General features: G+C 47.9%; 1 long non-coding RNA gene across 1 annotated transcript in view; it reads right to left on the bottom strand.

The window, feature by feature from the left end:
* Nucleotides 1-533: 533 nt before the first annotated feature.
* Nucleotides 534-21,664, bottom strand: part of LOC146869756 (uncharacterized) — a 31,579-nt gene continuing 10,448 nt past the window's right edge. The window contains exon 3 of the long non-coding RNA XR_014981498.1: nt 534-595. This is a non-coding gene — a long non-coding RNA (uncharacterized LOC146869756). The remainder of the gene's footprint in view (nt 596-21,664) is intronic.

Below are 21,664 nucleotides of genomic sequence, written 5' to 3'. Positions count from 1 at the left end.
GGACGTATGGTGTATGCTGCAAGAAGTGTCAGACTCCCCCTTCCCAGTACCCTGCAACCAGTTGTACTATGAAATGCAGCGCGGCGGTGCCTCAGGAGTCCCTCAGAAGATACCCAAGAGGACCATCGTCCTCAACTAGGCCACTCAGAGGAGCTAATACAACCAGGTCACTACATCTGCACGCCACAACGCAGCAATCACATCAAGGCTGCACGTGGGACCAGCGCCATTTAAACTTTGTCAATATACAATTCGAAAGCAGCGTAAAGGCGATGAACAGACACATGCAGGGTCTTCAACTAACTTATTGTGAACCGGCACACATTTACATTACATGTGCAGTTCTACACACGTGTATCCCCCAGTTTTGGTAAGACATTACGGAGTGGAGCGGCAAGACCTCTTTTCCAAATGCAAACAGTAGCAGTGGGCAACCCTGTCCCTTTGCCCTTTCTATCACCCGCAACAATCCCCAGTGCTGAATACGGCCAATGGTTTGCTATAAAGCTGTGAGACAAGATTTAGACCTACATACCTTCTGCTGCAGGATCAATAAAGCTGGCTACTTCAACCACATCAAAAGGCTGGTGTCCACCTACACAATCAAATATATAGTCATAATAATTAAGAAAAGTATTCACTGTGTTTGAGCATTAAATTACAGGATTTTACTATTTCCAATAACATTCATATTGGTCCGCAACATACAAATTTGCCATCATAAGTGGGAGCCGACCAATATAAAATATATACAATTGTAATGGAAGTAAAGCAGTCGCCCTTGCACTATGCTGCAAGGGTAAGTGCCATGTTTTGTGACTTTATACAGGGCCCAAAGCTGAGGGAAATATGATAATAGATCAAAATGTAGCTAGTCATGCTGATTGTTGCCTCTCTCTTTCTTACACAGCAATGTGGCGCAAGAGAGCACGATGTAGCATTGGTCTATACATTTGTACGAATGTGATTTTATGTTAACAAATTTGGACATAAATAGACGGGCCCATTTACTAAGATTTTATGCTGAGATTGCATCACTTTTATAGCGCTGCCCCGGCATAAAATCCTTTTTTCATTTAATAACTCACGCAAAGCCGTTTTACGTGGTTTACTAAATTTAAAGTGGTGCAGGCCACCACATACCGCTACCTTGCATTACCATCTGTTGGGAACGCGTCGCATAGGTGTAGCATGGGCGTTCTCCTGCATCTACCTATGAAAGACTTGTAAACCTACAGAACGAGCACCTTTATCTTGTATTTGTCGATCTAAAATCGCCATTTGACCAAGTACCCAGGGCATACCTATGGGACAGTTTGAGGAAAAAAAGGGTTCCAAACAATATCTTGGATATATTGGCTTGTTTGCATCAGGATACCTATACTCAAGTAAGATGGAGTCAGGGGGAGAGTTGACTGGACCGATTGACATGAAGAACGGTGTTCAACAAGGTTGTGTCCTTGCCCCCACCTCTTTTCTTTGTATCTCAATGATGTGATACTCTTTGTGGAAGACGGTCTAAATGATGCCACTTGTCTTTGTCGCCGTAAAACCTCTCTTCTACTTTTTGCTGATGACACTCTCTTGATCTCAAAGACCCCTATGGGGCTTCAACCCTTGGTGAGTAGGTTTGAAAACTTCTGCACTGATAGAGGCCTCGTAATAAATCATTCCAAATTTATGATCCTAAGCCCCCATAAATCCTTTAGGGGTTCAATGCTGTTGAAAGGTTGTCCACTTGAGAGGATAACGGAGTTTGATTATTTGGGGATAAGGCTGACTAAATCTATGTACTGGACCCCACACATAGAAACGAGCACCTTAAATTTAACTTATCTCTCTGCGTCCATAATAAGACAGTATAGGGCCTCCCGAACCAGGTTCACCTCACCTGCACTCAAGGTGTATAGAGCGAAAGCAGAGTGTAGTGCGCTCTATGGAGCCGAATTATGGGGCATCTCTAGCCTTATTAAACTGGGAACTATAGAGAATAACTTTGTAAGAGCTATAACCAATCTCCCCATTAAAACTCCTCTAATACCGCTAAGAAGAGATATGGGTCTCAACTCAATAAAACATATAGCTCAATTAAGAACATTACTGTACTGGAGTACTCCATAGAATTGGAGGACTACCATGGAGGAGGTGGTTTAAGATAAAAGGGCTGCTCTACATAAAATACATTGTTAATACAAATTGATCTAGATGAATATTGGTCTTCTACATACTCCATGCCTCACCTAGCCAAAGCCACACTGAAAGGTGCATACTGGGCTTATGTTTGTGACAGTGAATTTCAGTGGATGACTGAAATTCATTTTAAACCTTTTTAGAATGTTTGAACCTTTTCTGGATTTTATTATCTCATCGACTGCAAGGAAACTTTTTCTTACATTTCACTATGGCACTTTACTGATTATGGTGCCGATTAGGATCCTGGAAAAACCGGGTACGAACCGTCGGTCGGAGCGTTTTCTCCGGCCGACTCGTACCCGGGACAAAAACATTACAAACATGGAAGTACGATTCGCACGGAAACACCATTTCCGTACGAGTCGTACAAAACATCGACCGACGAAAATATACATACGAATGTGATCCGGGAATGCTCCGACGTGACGTCGGGACGCTTTCAGGCAGCGTTTCACGACCCAGGAAGTACGAATCGAAGCGACAGCAGTCCGGACGGCAATATTTTTACGGCACCCAAAAAGTGCCGGAAAAGCGAAGTACGCCGTGAAACGACCAGATTAGGGGGCCCGGTACGCGCCGCACCCCCCCCAGCCCCCGTGAGTACGCGCCGAACCCCCCCATGTATGTACACCAGTGTACGTACGAGTCTAACCCCCCGTGTATGTACACCAGTGTACGTACGAGTCGAACCCCCGTGTATGTACACCCGTGTACATACACGGGGGGGGGTTCGACTCGTACGTACACGGGTGTACATACACGGGGGTTCGGCGCGTACATACGGGGGCTGGGGGGGTGTTCGGCGCGTATGTGGGCACATGTCTCCATGGTTGCTATGGGAGTTCGGTGCGGACGGTGTTTTTTCCATACGGTTGTGACATCGGACGCACGGGATAGATCGTACTTGCACGGTCGGACTTCACTTTTCACGTTTGTACGGTAAATCGTCCGGGGACGTGTCGGACACATTTTCCGACCCGAGGACGTGTGGGGAATTATTCCCAATGCGATTCGTATGGAGTTTTTCCCATGCGAATCGTACTTGGCAGTTTGTACGGCACTTGTACGATTCGTACGGTAAAAAGACCGGATACGAGTCGTACGGGGAAATTTTTTCCAGGATCCTAATCGGCACCTTAGTGTTTTTACAGAAAATTGGATACCGTAAAAGAAACTAAATACTGATTGCCCCGGTGCCAGAAATCCAAGAGAACACTAGTGCACTGTTTCTTTTTTTGCCTGGGCTGTATCCAACCCAGGAAAACATGAATTATCCTCCTTTGCAAAAAATCAGGCTGCTGCCAACTTGAGATAGTTTTACGCCTACAGATTTGTCGCAAACAGTAGTGTACGCGGTATCCAAGGATCTCCACTGGGATTGGGATATCAGAAGTAAGGCATTAGAATGAGCAATATGGATAGTTCTCTTATTAGGATTATTGTACAGCCCTTTTAGGTTTATACAAGCGCTAGGACCAAAATGGCCTCCACTTATATTCGATGTCTATGATTTTTATATATATATATATATTTATCGAGATAGTTTCCTTTCATAAATAGGGGTATGAAATGTGATTGCCATTGTAACACATATTGTTTTTATTATTACGAGTTAGAATTATAATGTTTTTATAACTTTGCTCTATCTATGGTACATGACATCCAGGTATTTTTGTATTTGAATTGATCTGAATAATCATCCTCATCAATTAACTTTATTTCAGTTTACTTTACCATAAAAGTGCATAATACAAGATTATGAATATACCTAAGAGCATTAAAATAATACAAATCTCAACTCATTGCAGTATAAATATGTCAAACAATCATTCTACATCAATTGTCAGAATGCTACCACAATACTCAGACAAAAGACCATGGAACAAAACCTCAAAGAAAGTCCTTAAAAGGGAGCTCATTAGAGGTCCACTTTCTCAATCAAATTATCTGAGTTGTTGCCCAGTGTGGGGAGCTCAGATATACTCAATGAGATAGATAAGATAAAACTGTGCACTGTGATAATTGATAAAGTATCACTAGTAAAATGTAAAACCTGAATATCATTTTGCTTGTTAATTTCTCCCAGCAGTTCCTGCCCTATTATGGACTACATTAGTATGTTCATTTCTACAACTGGACCTTATTACAGTTTTTAAAAACCCTATGAGTTCATTAAAACATTAAGAAGGCATAAACCAATTATCTGCAAGTTCAATCAATCAGAGTACTTGTAAAGCGCGCTACTTACCCGTGAGGGTTTCAAGGCGCTGAGGGGGGGGGGGGGGGGGGGCTGCTACTGTTCGAAGAGCCAGGTCTTGAGGAGTCTTCTGAAGGCGAGTTGGTCTTGGGTCTGCCGTATGTGGCTAGGGAGGGTGTTCCAGGTCTTGGCGGCAAGGTAGGAGAAGGATCTGCCGCCGGAGGTCGTTCGTCGGATGCTGGGGACGGCAGCGAGGGCGAGGCTGGCGGAGCTGGTGGGTGGGGGTGTGGAAGCCGAGTCTGCTGTTCAGGTAGGCTGGTCCAGCGTTGTGGAGTGCTTTGTGTGCGTGGGTGAGGAGCTTGAAGGTGATCCTCTTGTCGACGGGGAGCCAGTGTAGGTATCTCAGGTGGGGGGTCATGTGGCTGCGGCGGGGGACGTTGATGATCAGTCGGGCGGAGGTGTTTTGGATGTTAAGATCCTTTTAGAATTTAAAAAAATTTGGTAATGAAAAACCAGTCATAAAACGTAATGTATTACTTTCTTATCACCCAAGACCCAATATCAAAATCGAAAGCCATAGCTGCATAAGGCTTAGCTTTCCATTCCTACTTCCAGAGTTCATATGAGATCTCTGTCCCTTATCCTAGGATCCTTTTCCTAACACATCATATAGAGAAAAGAAATCTGGATACTGTGAATACTATCGCATGATGTGAACCATATTTCCAAATTCTAAGCGCCTGAAGATGTTTAGAAATCCCTATGTTCCTACAAACGTGCACTGTCCACATTGGTCTTTCCCTTTTATAAACTGGACATAAGAAAAAAGCGTGTGCCTCAGTTTCTTCTTCTACTCCACAGGTGGGACATTTCCGGTCAGTTTCCCTTGCCCAGGCACTAGGTAAAGGTGTGCACAGGGAGCAAACCATGCCAGGTGTCAGTGGACAATTACTTATTTCCCTCCCTAAAATATCAGCAACCCTAGTCAGCTCTTCCCCTAATATCACTCTTTTGAGGGATTTTAATCTACACTTTGATGATCCACAGTGCAAACGCCTCTAATCTTTCCCTAGATCTATCTGCTATTCAGCTCTCACAAAACGTGAAAGGCCCCACACACAAGAAAGGCCATACCTTAGACCCTGTTTTTTCCAACAATGCTGAGCTGTCAGTGGGAGATCCTCTTCCCGTGCCCTGGTCGGATCACTTTTTAATTCCCATCTCACGGAAGCCACTATCTCCACCCACTATCACTGATCCCATTATAAGGAGAGACCGTCCTTGGTCCAAGCTTTCTGTTGAACCCTGGATCACTGCTCTTGAAACCTCTAAGCCTAAATAAGACCTCGGCCCTGTCTTAGCCTAGGAAAACTTTACTCACTGGTTGACAGTGGGTTAACTAGGGAAACACGAACAAAAATGTATGAAGGGCTTTTCACATAAAATGTATATGATAAATGTCTAAATTGTGATATGATACAATGTTGCTAAATAAAAACATGTTTTTGAAAAAAATCAAAACTTTACTCACTGAATAGAGTCTTCACTCGACACAGTCATCCCTGTTACTTCTAGCTACAAAAAAGTGAGAGAGAAGGTCATCATGGTACTCACCTGAACTCTGTTCACTAAAACAAATCTGCAAGAGACTGGAGAGGAAATGGAGGATAGACTACAATGAACCAAGTAAACTAAAATATAGAGAATCTATAAAACTCTACCAGCTGGAAATAAAGAAAGCACAAACACTTTTATTATGAAGGAAAAATGTACTCAGCAGCCAACACCCCCTGGGAAATGTTCCGCATCTCAAAGAACCTTCTACAGCTTCCACTTTCAGACACAGAACAAATTGTCTTGTCTGCCCGCTGCAATGAACTTGCTGAATTTTTCCACGGAAAAATTCAAGACATCTATAATACTTTTCCTGGTCTCATATGCCCTATTGACCCACTAGCAACGGAGAAATCCCCTCTCTCTACTAAGCAGACACTGGAGGAATTTCCCGCTATGAATTTTGATATGCTATCAGGAATTCTTTCCCAAATAAAATCAGGCTCCCCTCTCGACCCAGCATCCCTACACTTCCTATGCAAAGTCAAAGAAGTAGTGCTTCCAGTTATATTAGAAGTGATAAACATATCCATTTCTTCTGGCTTAGTTCCAGCTCCCTAGAAGCATGCCATGGTGAAGGCTTTGCTTTAAAAACCTAGCCTAAACCCCGCTGTTCTGGGTAACTACCGCCCTATCTCCTTGCTCCCTAGGATCCATCCGGCACAAGATTGGTCCTGGTTGAGTGGGCAGAATTAAAAACCATAAATGCTGTCTTAGCAGCATTAACCTCAAGGCCCCGCCCAACACAAAAGGTATTGAAGCCATCAAGTATCCATTGGATCCCCATGGGAGATTTGGAAAGAAGGAGGATATCATCAGCGAATATCAGTGCTGGGATTTTGGTCGAGCAGCTCTTAGGAGCGTTGTTGTCACTGACCCCGGTCATGGTATCAACCAGCCCATTAATGTACAGACAAAAGAGGGTAGGAGCCAATACACAGCCCCGTCGGACGCCCCTAGTGACTGGAAATAGTTCAGAGAGCTCTCCTAGTTTCCCACATCGAACCAGTGCAAAGTTCTTCTCATGCAAACTCCTAAGAATATTACAGAGGTAAGTGGGGACCCCCATATTAGACATAACAGACGAAAGTTTAAACCTGGGAACTAGGTCAAAGGCAGATTTTAGATCTACAAAGATCAGATATAAACTACCACCTTCAAGCACCGCCGTTTTCCAGTAGAGGAGTAGGAGGTGGAATACCTGATCAATGGTGGAAGTTCGGTTTCTAAAACCTGCTTCTAAGATTGAGGGCATCATAGGCTTCTATCCACTCTTGAAGCCAATCTAAGATAACCCTTGCAAAGACCTTCTGCATCACATCTAGAAGGCTAATGGGCCTGTAATTTCCTGGTAAGAGCAGTGACCTGTTCTTGTACACAGGGATTATTTCAGCACTGGCCCATGTCTCGGGATGGGCATACCACCCAGTACAGCATTAAAGATGCCTACATGAACCACCGCCTCATGTTCCATGCACCCCAACGATCCCTCCGCTCGGCCCACCGCTCCCTTGTGACGGTACCTTGCATCAAGAAGACCAGAGCAGGAGGTCGCTCCCTGCTGCCAAGGCATGGAAATCCCTCCCTCTCCACGACAGATGCCATCACTCTTGAAGGACCTCAAGACCTGGCTCTTTGACAGAGCCCCATGAACTTCTGGGAGCAGCCCCCCTCCCCCCCCCCCCCCCCCTTCAGCCTTGAAACCCTTTCGGGTGAGTAGCTGTGCTTTATAAACCTCTGAAAGATTGATTAAAGATAACTAGAAATTAGGGGCCCCAAACTTCAGGTACTGACAGATATAAGTCCCCAGGGATTTTGTCAATACCAGGTGCCTTGCTGGGGGCTATCTTAGAAATGGCTTTGCATACTTCCTCAAGGGAGACAATAGGAAAGGTCTCTTTATCCGTTGTACCATTCCAGTCCCAGTCTGATGTTTTCAGATCTGCGTTTTTGTTCACCTCTTCCTCTGGCGATCCTGGGCATCATAGAGAGAGTGAAAGTGGCCATTCCAAACTTTGGCGACGATGATCAACACGATCCTCTCTGACTTCCTGGCAACTCAAACTCCTACACTACTCACAGAAACTGTTCCGCTGGCCGTGGTTGAAGAATCCAAGCAAATTCTTGATCAGGGAGGAGCAGTAGCCATCATCCTCCTCGACGCAAGCCCTGCATTTGACACGGTCAACTTTGAAATTCTTTTAAATAGACTTAGTATGGTTGGAGTCTCTGGTGGTGCCATCACCTGGCTCAGGTCCTATTTAGCTGGTAGATAATTCCAGGTATTTGCAGGAGACTGTTTCTAAGAGCTTACCGCTCAGCTGCGGAGTGCCTCAGGGTTCTTCCCTGAACCCCACACTATTTCATGTATACATTAAACCGCTCGCCGATATTATCTTGCCATACGGGATCAAAATTGTCACATATGCCGACGATACACAGTTGGTGGTTGTTCTCAACCCCCACCAGAGCACCCCATCCGACCTGGGAGCTTGCTTAGTGAAAGTGGCATCATGGATGGACCACTCCTGTCTTAAACTAAATGGATGAAAAACAGACCTAATTCTCCTGGGCAACTCTCTGAGTATGGAGCCTAAATTAGCTTGGCCACCCTGCCTTGGACCTGCCCCCACCCCTAATACTAAAATCAAACGCCTAGGTGCCTTCTGGAGAAATCCTTTAAATTCGATCACCAAGCAGTGATGCTGGCAGGGGCCTGCAATGGCATTCTCAGACTCCTGCGGAAAATCCTTCCTCTCCATCCTAAAAGAGCAAGGAGAATCATGGTCCGGGCCCTGGTCCTCTCTCGATTGGACTACGGGAACGCCCTCTATTTGGGAGCTCCTAACTCAACGATAAGGAAACTCCAAGGCGTTCAGAACTGTGCTGCTCGACTGCTACTTGGTACGCCCAGAACTCAGTCGGCTAGGCTGGCCTTGAAGACCTTACATTGGCTTCCAAACTCAGATAGATTAAAGTTCAAATCTCTGTGCATTGCACACAAAACCGTATGGGGGAAGGGCCCCTCAATGAATGACTCTCTCATCACCCTCTACCACCCCATGAGATGTCTATGCTCTGCTACTTTAAATTTGGCTGTAACCCCCAAAGTTAAAAGGGTGAGATGTGGAGGAAAGTCCTTCACGTACAATGCAGCCAGACTCTTGAATACTCTCCCTGTACATCTTCGGTCAGAGTCATGTCACCTCCCTTTTCAGAAACTCCTCAAAACTTAGCTGTTCCATAATGCCCCTCTTTAAACCATTTAGCTCCTCTCTGTCTTGCTGCAAGAGCTGGGGTGCCTTCAGGTAGTTATGCGCTCAATAAATGCGGTTTTAAATTAAAATCAAACTGCAAATATAGCTTCCCGGCTAGAGCTGGCTGAATCCGCCCAGAAAATTCTCGTACCTATAGACATCTTTAATCTGTATACAATTCCTAGTTAAGGTGCCTGCAGTTGATCTCATGGGAGAGGAAAGTATTGAGGCCCTATAGCAATTCACCAGTTTCTTCCTAGAGATCACAGAAGAGACTTCCCATAGAGAAGTCAATCCTATGCTAGTGAGAGTGACCCTGAGATGGGATAACCAGGGTAGACTTTTAGCCCCTGGTGTCTCCAGTTCTTCTAATGCTTTCCTATTTGGTGTCAACTCAGGGGTCGACCAGATTCTCCTCCAATAGAGGAGAGGGCTTAGGGCAATGACCTCCCAGATGGGAGTCAGCCCTAGATCTAATCGAAGCGGAGTCAGGGGAGTACTAAGGGGAAGATTCACTAGGTCCCTAAAAATGTTTTTTCTACAGATGCGATATCTTTAACAATTTTATGTCCCCATAGCTCTGCCCCATAGGTAATGGCTCCTAGGGATTGGGGTTTTCTATATTTCCAAAAGGGTGCCGAGAAGCTTTGAAGATGACCTGTAAACCTTGGCCAGTCCACCTGTAATCTGTGCTAAGATAATTCCAACCTCTGTTTCCCTATGCTACAGGCCCAATCCATGTGTTCATTGAGAGTGATTCCCAGGTACTCAAAGATGGCGAACCTCTCCAATGGAATTCCATCCAGCACAAGATTGGTCCTGGTTGAGTGGGCAGAATTAAAAACCATAAATGCTGTCTTAGCAGCATTAACCTCAAGGCCCCGCCCAACACAAAAGGTATTGAAGCCATCAAGTATCCATTGGATCCCCATGGGAGATTTGGAAAGAAGGAGGATATCATCAGCGAATATCAGTGCTGGGATTTTGGTCGAGCAGCTCTTAGGAGCGTTGTTGTCACTGACCCCGGTCATGGTATCAACCAGCCCATTAATGTACAGACAAAAGAGGGTAGGAGCCAATACACAGCCCCGTCGGACGCCCCTAGTGACTGGAAATAGTTCAGAGAGCTCTCCTAGTTTCCCACATCGAACCAGTGCAAAGTTCTTCTCATGCAAACTCCTAAGAATATTACAGAGGTAAGTGGGGACCCCCATATTAGACATAACAGACGAAAGTTTAAACCTGGGAACTAGGTCAAAGGCAGATTTTAGATCTACAAAGATCAGATATAAACTACCACCTTCAAGCACCGCCGTTTTCCAGTAGAGGAGTAGGAGGTGGAATACCTGATCAATGGTGGAAGTTCGGTTTCTAAAACCTGCTTCTAAGATTGAGGGCATCATAGGCTTCTATCCACTCTTGAAGCCAATCTAAGATAACCCTTGCAAAGACCTTCTGCATCACATCTAGAAGGCTAATGGGCCTGTAATTTCCTGGTAAGAGCGGTGACCTGTTCTTGTACACAGGGATTATTTCAGCACTGGCCCATGTCTCGGGATGGGCATACCACCCAGTACGGCATTAAAGATGCCTACATGAACCACCGCCTCATGTTCCATGCACCCCAACGATCCCTCCGCTCGGCCCACCGCTCCCTTGTGACGGTACCTTGCATCAAGAAGACCAGAGCAGGAGGTTGCTCCCTGCTGCCAAGGCATGGAAATCCCTCCCTCTCCACGACAGATGCCATCTGTTAGAATCAGTCCCTGTTCCGATACTCCTCAGGATTCGGGCGACGCTATATGGGGTCCACCTCTCGACGTCACCAACTTCCTGCACTAAAGGCACGGAAGACTGGAGCAATCAAGCGAGGGAAGGGAAGGATGGGAACAGCGGGGATTAGAACCTGTAAAGAAAGAATTAACAGGCAACACAAAACACAAGTACACTGCCAATACAGTTTACTACTCTCGATAATTCTCGCTACCAATTCAACAATTCTAGTAATGATTTCTTTAGTTCATTTTAAACATGCACACACAGACTCGTATGCGCCAACACCCATTTGGGAGCCTGCTGACCCCAAAACAAATAGTAACCCCTGTGTCTTAGGGAATGTATGAAGAAAGATACATATAAACACAATGCAATAACAGAACACCCGACGTTTCTTTCTCTGGAACTTAGGTGAATTGGTATCAGGACGTTGCAACTGGACACTCCTTTCTATACTGCACACTATCCTATGGAATACCCTCTAACTTAACCTAAATGAAATGTTCTACTGTTCCTGTAGGACAAAGTCTGGAAGGGCTGCCTTACTTGTCCTGGCAGCCAAGGTTATGTACTATACACATCCATTACTCCCAGCTTGTACTAGAAATAGTGAACCGGTCGTAAATCAGGACGGTAATATGGCGGTTTCGTCACCGCTCAATCCCGACACCCCACACGAGAGAAGGAATATCCAGACCTTTCAGGAAAGGTAATTGAGGTGCTGTCGCTAGACGGGAGCTTAGATATAAAGTACTGAGTCCCCTTCTTCGAGGACTTAACAATGGCCACCACCCATACTTGCAGTTTGTGGAAACTCCGGTATTCGCCCGTCTTCTACACGCAGCCTGCGCGCGGAACTCGTACTCCGGAGGACACACTTCTTCGGTGTCCAAGTGAAGTGAAAAACAAAGGTCTCCGGTCCGTCCTCGTGCTGCAGGCAATCTCGCCGGTGCGGCCTTTCTCTTGGATGTGCGGTCTCTGCCGCCTGTGACTCCTAATGCCGATCTCGTCGGCTTCCCCGAACAAAATTGCGGGAAACACCGTAACAAGGTCCCCGCTCCTCGAGTCTTCGGATTCGATAATTACGCACAACGTCGTGCGCGCGTTCAGGGCGTTTTAAGCCCGTGGCTCCTCCCACTCATGCACATTGCATTCTGGGAATCGTAGTTGTGGCAGGCGCTTTGAGCCCAGATCCTGACAGTAGGTCCCCCTCCAGGCGCCTCCTAGAACCCGGTTTATCGGGGTATTTCTTGTAGAAAGACTTGAGTTTAGCTGGCGCGTGCACGTTGGCACTGGGCACCCACGAATCCTCCTCAGCCGAGTACCCCTTCCAGGAGATTAGGAACCACAGGTTACTCCCTCGATACTTTGAATCTACCACACGTCGTACCTCATATTCCTGACCGACATCCGTGGTTAGTGCAGGTGGAGGCTTTCGCACTCCTCCCTTTGCTGGTTTTAGCAGACTACAGTGGAACACTGGGTGTATACGTAAGGAGCCTGGAAGCCTTAGCTTATAAGCTACCGGATTCACCTGTTTCATCACACTATAAGGGCCGATGTATCGTGGGTGAAAAACACTCCGTAGCTTAAACCGGAAATTCCTGGTGGACAACCACACCCGGTCCCCTTTTTTGTACTGTGGGCCCTCCCGTCTATGCTTATCCGCCCAGTTTTTATATCGGATCTTGGCCTTCACCAAATGCTCCTGTACTCTTAAGTGTCCTTGACGCAACACTCTCATGTGGTCTTGGATCGAAGGATGGTTGAGGACCCGGCCGGGCATGACAAACGGCAAAATCCTCGCATCATAACCGAAATTGGCCCTGAAGGGCGACATTCCAATGGAGCTGTGTGGGGCGTTATTATATGCCAACTCTGCCATCCATAGCATGTCCACCCACGATTCATGAGCGTTTTCTGCATAACATCGTAAGTACTGTTTTAAAGTTTGGTTTAACCTTTCGGTTTGTCCATCCGATTGAGGGTGGAAACTGGAGGACAACGCTGAGTCAATTTGCAGAGCCTTACACCACCCTTTCCAGAAACGTGCCACAAATTGAGGGCCTCTGTCAGACACGATAACCTGCGGTATGCCATGGAGCTTCACTATGTTTTTTAACAACAGTTGTGCTGTCTGCCCAGCGGTAGGCAGTGTCTTGCAAGGGATAAAGTGGCCCATCTTGGTGAGACTGTCGATCACCACTAGTATGGCCGTATACCCTTGATCCACCGGGAGGCCTGTGATAAAATCCAGGCTGATGTTCTGCCAGGGTGCACCGGGGGTAGGTAAGGGAACCAGTTTGCCTCTACTTGCGGAGGTGTCCGTCTTCCCCCTTGCGCAATCTTCACACCTCGACACCCAATTCTTTATGTCCTGGACTAATGATTTCCACCAAAAATATCTTTGTACCAACAGCGTGGTCTTTAGAATGCCCGGATGCCCTGCCAAAGGAGAGTCGTGGCACCATTCAAAAGCCCTTTTTTGAAGTGCCTGTGTGGGCAGGAACAATTTCTTGTTCATGAACGGCAGTCCCTCCTGGATCTTGCGTTCTGGGCCTTTGTCCGCCCAACGGCTCCAAGCCTCCTGACTCCTGTTTGTTCTTATGCCTTCCAGATACTCTTCCGCTCGTATGGTACAAATGACCTTGTGCGGTGGTATAATAGACTCTTTTACATCCGTCTCTGTTCCTTCCACCGCCATTACTCGGGACAATGCGTCTGCCTTTCTGTTGTCGGCCCCAGGACGGAAGGTGATGACGAAATTATACTCTTCAAAGAAAAGCATCCACCTCATTTGTCTAGGTGACAGACGTCGAGCCGTTCGTAGATATTGTAGATTCCGATGGTCGGAATAAACAGTTACCGGAAACCTAGCACCCAAGAGATACGGGCGCCATTCCTGGAAAGCCTTTTTGATCGAGAGGAGTTCTTTTTCAGCAATATTATAATTCCTCTCAGCAGGCAACATCTTTTGTGAAAGGTAGGCCACCGGGTGAAGCTGCCCTGTGTCTTTGTCCCTTTGTGAAAGGATTGCCCCTATCGCTTCGTTAGATGCATCCGCCTCTACGATGAATGGGACATCTAATTGTGGGTGTCTCAAGACCGGTGCAGATGTAAAGGCCTCTTTGAGATATTCAAAGGCCTGATTGGCTTCGTTGGTCCAGGCGAATACTACTCCCTTCCTAAGCAACCGGGTAATCGGAATGGCCCTTTGTGAAAACCCTTGTATAAATCTCCGATAGTAGTTCGAAAACCCCAGGAAGCACTGTACCTCCCTCACGTTTTGGGGAACCGGCCAATCCTGTACAGCCTGCACCTTTCGTTCCGACATACTCATACCATCCGGACGGAGTATCACTCCCAAAAATTCCACTTCTTTCACCCCAAACTCGCACTTGCTTAGTTTGCAAAAAAGGCTGTGCTTTCTCAGCTCCTGTAACACCTGTGACACATGTTCCTGATGACTGTCGACCTTCTCTGAATAAATCAATATGTCGTCTATATATACGACCACTGTTCTGTCCACGAAATCTTTAAGGACATCGTTCAAAAAGTACTGGAATGCCGCCGGGGCGTTACACAACCCGAACGGCATTACCAGATACTCAAACAGACCATAGCGAGTTTTAAACGCCGTCTTCCACTCATCCCCGTTACGTATGCGCACCAAATGATACGCCCCTCGGAGATCCAACCTCGTATAAATTGTTGCTTCCCTAACTTGATCCAAAAGAACCGGTATGAGTGGTAGAGGATACCGGTTCCGTACTGTATTCTTGTTTAGCATGCGATAGTCGCAGCACGCCCTCAAATCTCCATTAGCCTTTTTAACAAAAAACAAAGGCGATGCCGCCGGTGACCGGGAAGGGCGAATGAACCCTATCTCCACAAAATGGTCTAAATATTCTCTGAGATGTTTCGTTTCGGGTTCGGAGAGCGCATATACTCTACACGTTGGAATCGTAGCACCTTCTACTAGATCTATTTGGCAGTCATACGGACGGTGTGGTGGAAGAGACTCGGCCTGTTCTTTGCTAAATACATCAGAAAAGATCCGATACTCTTTGGGTAAGACCACCTCCTTTTCTGCGGCCGTGGCTGCGACCCATGTGTTAGCCAACACGGTGGCCCCCGAACACCCACCTAGCATCATATGCTCTTGACAATCCTCCGAGAAGAACTGAACGGTTCTACGTCTCCAATCAATGGTGGGATTGTGAAGGCTGAACCACGGCATCCCCAGAATAACCTCATACTGAGGCGCATCAATGATATTTAAGGCCAACCAGTCTATGTGACTCATGTTGCCCGCTCTACAGGTTAACTTGACAGTCTCGGTTTGTTCTATGAGCAGTCCGGAGGTGAGAGGCTTGCCATCAACCGCTAATACTTCCTCGGGGATATCGCGCTTTGTCTTTCCTATAGCTAATTTGTCCACTAATCCTTGATGGATAAAATTACCCGTGGCCCCTGAATCCAACATAGCGGTGATCTGAAAGGTTTGCACTCTGGTTTCTAACCACATGCTCAATTCCAAATGTCTTTCTGTCTCACCCTGTGGTTGAGTGTCCAGGGAGGGAATCGTCCACCTGGGAACCACTACTATCTCTGCTGTTTCACTCTCCTTTACGGGAACTTCTACTCCCGCCACCGTGGCGATAGCCTTTTTGTTCCTGTAGTTTCCCCCTGGTCTTTTGGGCCTAGCTGGACACTCACGGACATAGTGCCCCTTCTTTCCGCAGTACATACACAAGCCTTGTGTTCGTCTGCTCTCTCTTTCAGTTCTTGACAATTGAGCACGGACCGCTCCCACTTCCATGGGCTCCGCAGCTGTCTCACTTACCGTGGCCTCCTTCCTACTTCTCTCTACCCTAAACCGATCCCCACCTCTGTCGGTAATACGACCATCCAACCGCAATGCCAGACTAATGAGAGCCTCGCATGTCCTGGGCTGAGGATCGATTCGAGCGATTACGTCTTTTAACTCGTTACATAATCCCTGATAGAAAAGAGACATTCTCTTCTCTTCTGGCCACGCCGCTTCCGCTACCAACCGATTGAATGTGGTTAAGTAAGTTACTAATTCCGTTCTCCCTTGTTTTAACTCCAATAGCTCCTTGTCAGCGCTAAAAGTGGTTGTTCTCCTGTCAAACACCCCCTCCAAAGCGGCTCGAAACTCGTCCCAATCCGATAATACCGGATCATTATGGCGTACTAAAGGCACCGCCCAATTGGCTGCATCTCCAGCCAAGTAGGAGATAGCAAACGCCACCCTAGAATGGTTAGTAGGGAATGAGGAAGGCCTACAGGAAAAATGCATCAGTATCTGAGTTAAAAATACCTGTATTTTCTGTGGGTCACCTAAGTACCGCTCAGGATTCGCTAAAGGAATGGGAGGAGATACATTAACCTGAACGGGATGCACACTTGATCCCACATCAAAAGGGTTCCGTGACAGTCTATCCACTTTATCACGTAGGTCCGCTGTTTCGGCCCTAGAGGCCGCCAACTCTCGCTGTACTGCGGCTAATGCAACTAAGACCTCTTCCATACTGCGTCTTTACCCACCCCCCGAACCGGGAGGAGTCTCAATACATGGGTGCGTAATTCTGTTAGAATCAGTCCCTGTTCCGATACTCCTCAGGATTCGGGCGACGCTATATGGGGTCCACCTCTCGACGTCACCAACTTCCTGCACTAAAGGCACGGAAGACTGGAGCAATCAAGCGAGGGAAGGGAAGGATGGGAACAGCGGGGATTAGAACCTGTAAAGAAAGAATTAACAGGCAACACAAAACACAAGTACACTGCCAATACAGTTTACTACTCTCGATAATTCTCGCTACCAATTCAACAATTCTAGTAATGATTTCTTTAGTTCATTTTAAACATGCACACACAGACTCGTATGCGCCAACACCCATTTGGGAGCCTGCTGACCCCAAAACAAATAGTAACCCCTGTGTCTTAGGGAATGTATGAAGAAAGATACATATAAACACAATGCAATAACAGAACACCCGACGTTTCTTTCTCTGGAACTTAGGTGAATTGGTATCAGGACGTTGCAACTGGACACTCCTTTCTATACTGCACACTATCCTATGGAATACCCTCTAACTTAACCTAAATGAAATGTTCTACTGTTCCTGTAGGACAAAGTCTGGAAGGGCTGCCTTACTTGTCCTGGCAGCCAAGGTTATGTACTATACACATCCATTACTCCCAGCTTGTACTAGAAATAGTGAACCGGTCGTAAATCAGGACGGTAATATGGCGGTTTCGTCACCGCTCAATCCCGACACCCCACACGAGAGAAGGAATATCCAGACCTTTCAGGAAAGGTAATTGAGGTGCTGTCGCTAGACGGGAGCTTAGATATAAAGTACTGAGTCCCCTTCTTCGAGGACTTAACAATGGCCACCACCCATACTTGCAGTTTGTGGAAACTCCGGTATTCGCCCGTCTTCTACACGCAGCCTGCGCGCGGAACTCGTACTCCGGAGGACACACTTCTTCGGTGTCCAAGTGAAGTGAAAAACAAAGGTCTCCGGTCCGTCCTCGTGCTGCAGGCAATCTCGCCGGTGCGGCCTTTCTCTTGGATGTGCGGTCTCTGCCGCCTGTGACTCCTAATGCCGATCTCGTCGGCTTCCCCGAACAAAATTGCGGGAAACACCGTAACAAGGTCCCCGCTCCTCGAGTCTTCGGATTCGATAATTACGCACAACGTCGTGCGCGCGTTCAGGGCGTTTTAAGCCCGTGGCTCCTCCCACTCATGCACATTGCATTCTGGGAATCGTAGTTGTGGCAGGCGCTTTGAGCCCAGATCCTGACACCATCACTCTTGAAGGACCTCAAGACCTGGCTCTTTGACAGAGCCCCATGAACTTCTGGGAGCAGCCCCCCCTCGCCCCCCCCCCCTTCAGCCTTGAAACCCTTTCGGGTGAGTAGCTGTGCTTTATAAACCTCTGAAAGATTGATTAAAGATAACTAGAAATTAGGGGCCCCAAACTTCAGGTACTGACAGATATAAGTCCCCAGGGATTTTGTCAATACCAGGTGCCTTGCTGGGGGCTATCTTAGAAATGGCTTTGCATACTTCCTCAAGGGAGACAATAGGAAAGGTCTCTTTATCCGTTGTACCATTCCAGTCCCAGTCTGATGTTTTCAGATCTGCGTTTTTGTTCACCTCTTCCTTTGGCGATCCTGGGCATCATAGAGAGAGTGAAAGTGGCCATTCCAAACTTTGGCGACGATGTTCAGCTCCAGATTGTTTCTCCCTTCCCGGTCACTAAAGGTGACTCTATTTCAAAATGTGCTGGGATCTTTAGATTTTAGTGCCTGTAAGAGAAACTCCCATTTGCCCATATCCCATTCTATTTTGGCCTGTTTAATAGCATCCTTGTACTTGGCTCTAGCACTAGAAATCTGGGTTTAACCTTAGATCTTATTGCTAGTACCAAGCTAGGTTTAGCAGTGCCCATTGTACCAAGTTGGAATGATCTGTTTGTTCTCTCTAGATCTTACTTCATGATAAAAGAGGTCCCTAAATGTGGCTACGCGGAGTGAATGAGTCTCAGTCATTTTCTGATGCCTGGTTTCTAGATTCAGTATCTCCATGCAGACACTCATGTCTTCCATAGTGGTCCCCATGAATTTATAAATGGTACAAATAGTATTCGGGGAACCCCTCATTTTATCCCAGTGGATATATCTCTGCGACGTCGACAGGCGAAGTCTAGGGTCAGATGGATCCCCTTTTTTTCCATGTGTATTCCCTACTTGGAATAGCAGGTCTAATGCCAAGACATTATGATCGCTATCATGGTGTGTAATAATGACCAAGTCTGAAACCAAGGCCCACATTTTTGTATACACAAGTATATAATCAATTACGGACTCAGACCCGACCCAGTTAAACGTAGGGTGGCCGTGTTTGTCTGACTGTGTACGCCCATTACAATCCTGGAATGACTGGTTCAGTGTAAGAGCATAAATCTGTAGCGCTAAAGGAGGCCCCTTTTTTAGGAGAGGGATGGTAGTGGCTGGTATTGCCCACTGCCTATTTTCTTCTCCCAAAGTATCACTCAAAGTAATGCCCAATGGCTCAAATTGGCAGTTAAATTCACCTCCTATAAGCTTAAAGTCGTGCCTAGGGAGGGAGGATAGCAGGATTGATACTTGCTCCACTGATTCAAGTCCCCTACTGACGGTTCTTGAGTATACATTAACCAAAGCTAGAGATCTTTCAGGGGACCCAGTCTCAATGTCCCTGGCCGAGCATCCTAGGTAGGTGACAATCCTTATTGTCAACCCTTGACCCTGTATTTGTTCCCATTGTTGCCACTGTTATTGTGATTATCTGTGCATTTTGGTAAGTTCTGTACTTGTCTGTACCAGTTTTTTTGCCTTTTGCCCTCGTGTCCTTGTCCTCTCCCCCCCTTTCTCTTCTGTACCCTCTACCCATTTTCCTGCCGCTGCTCCCCTCCGGCCCCGCCCCGCTCCCGCCTCCCAGCTGCTCCTCCCTCCCTCCCAGCCTTAAATGGCGGCCGCTGCGCGGCAGTGAGAGCAACCCCTGACCCTGCTTGCAGGCCAGGTCGCTCCCATTCTGCCGCACAGCGACACCAGTCTGCCAGCGCCTTTACCCCCCCGCTGCCGCAGATCGCTAGTTCAATCCTGCTGTGCCCCTGATCGTGCTGACTGCCTGCTTGACCCTGTATTTGTTCACATTGTTGCCACTGTTATTGTGATTATCCATGCATTTTGGTAAGTTCTGTACTTGTCTGTACCTGTTTTTTTGCCTTTTGCCCTCGCGTCCTTGTCCTCTCCCCTCTTCCCCCCCTTTCTCTTCTGTACCCTCTACCCATTTTCCCGCCGCTGCTCCCCTGCGGCCCCGCCCCACTCCCGCCTCCCAGCTGCTCCTCCCTCCCTGCCTTAAATGGCGGGTGCGCGCAGCGGGCGCGCCAGAGGCAAGCCCGTCTGCGCCAGTCCGCGCCTGGACGGCGCCCAGTGCCAGACCCCCTGGACCCTGCGTACGCCACGACGCCAGACTCCGATGCAACGCCAGCACTCTCCACGCACTCAACGCCGGATGACACCCCACCTGCTTCCAGGCCGCCCCAAAACGCACTCATGGACCTTTCACCTGCCGCAACTGCAGCTCCACTTGCGACAGAACCACCAATCCACCAAAGAACGAAACCAACCATCTCTGCTGCATACTCCTGAACACCCACTCCGCACACAAACACGCCGTCGAGCTCTGGGACCTGCTCGACACTTCCGCCCCAGACGTCGCCTTCCTGACCGAGACCTGGTGGAACGACTCCTCGGGACACGACATCGCCATAGCCATCCCGGACGGCAACAAGATCTCCCGCAGAGACCGCACCAACGGAATCGGAGGAGGAATACCCATCGTCCACAAGTCCTCCCTCAAGGTCTACACACACTCAGACGACACCCTCAGCACCGCCGAACACCTGAACTTCCGGACCCACACCGACCCCAACACCACCCTCAGAGGAACCCTCATCTACAGACCCCTGGACCCCGCCCACAGTTCAGCGACTCCATCGCCGACCTCACCAGCACCCACACTTGCTTCCACGGACTACATCCTCCTCGGGGACCTGAACTTCCACCTCGAGAACAACAACGACGCCATCACCGCCACTCTGATCGACTACCTCGCCAACTGCGGCCTCAAACAACTAGTCACCACACCCACCCACACCGCCGGCCACACGCTTGATCCCATCTTCTCCACAAGCACCCACGTCTCCTTCGACCACATCACCGAACTCCACTGGACCGACCACCGCTGCGTCCATTTCACCTACAAGAAGCCCACCGCGCACCACCGCACCCAACAGCTGCCCCGCTGCTGCTGGAGTAAAGTCACCGAAGACCAGCTAGCCACTACCCTCGCCCAGAAACCGCCCAGAAACCACCCACCGACCCAGACACCACCGCCCCCAACTTCAGACAATGGATAGACGAATGCACCAACACCCTCGCCCCGCTCAAGAAACCCTCCAACAGACGCACCAGCAAGAAAGCCACCTGGTTCACCGAAGAGCTCTAGACCTCCAAAAGTACATGCCGGAAACTGGAGAAGAAATGGCTCCACGAACGAACACCGGACAGCCACGCAGCCCACAAGGACGCCACCCGCAGACATCACCACCTCATCAGATCAGCCAAGAGATCGTCTTTCAAAACCCACCTGAACATCAACGCTCATGACAGCAAAGAACTCTTCAGCATCGTGAAGGAACTCTCCAACCCCAGCACCAACACCAACATCCCGCCCCCACAAGAACTGTGCAACTCGCTGGCCACCTTCTTCCATCGCAAGATCGCTGACATCCACGACAGCCTCAACATCTCCTGGACCAACATCAACGACTACAAGACACGCAAGTTCATGAACTCCATCTACTCAGGTTCACCGTCAGACCCCTGCCCACACCACATATTCAACAAAGAAGACGCAGCCATCGCATTCCAACTACGGAAAGTAATCAACATCTTCCTTGAGACAGCCACATTCCCGGAAAGCTGGAAGCACGCCAAAATCAACGCCCTTCTCAAGAAACCCAAGGCGGACCCCAAGGACCTC

This window comes from Triturus cristatus, chromosome 1_1 (assembly GCF_964204655.1).
Source record: "Triturus cristatus chromosome 1_1, aTriCri1.1, whole genome shotgun sequence".
Classification (NCBI taxonomy): Eukaryota; Metazoa; Chordata; class Amphibia; order Caudata; family Salamandridae; genus Triturus; species Triturus cristatus.
This window is presented reverse-complemented; position numbering and strand designations above follow the sequence as displayed.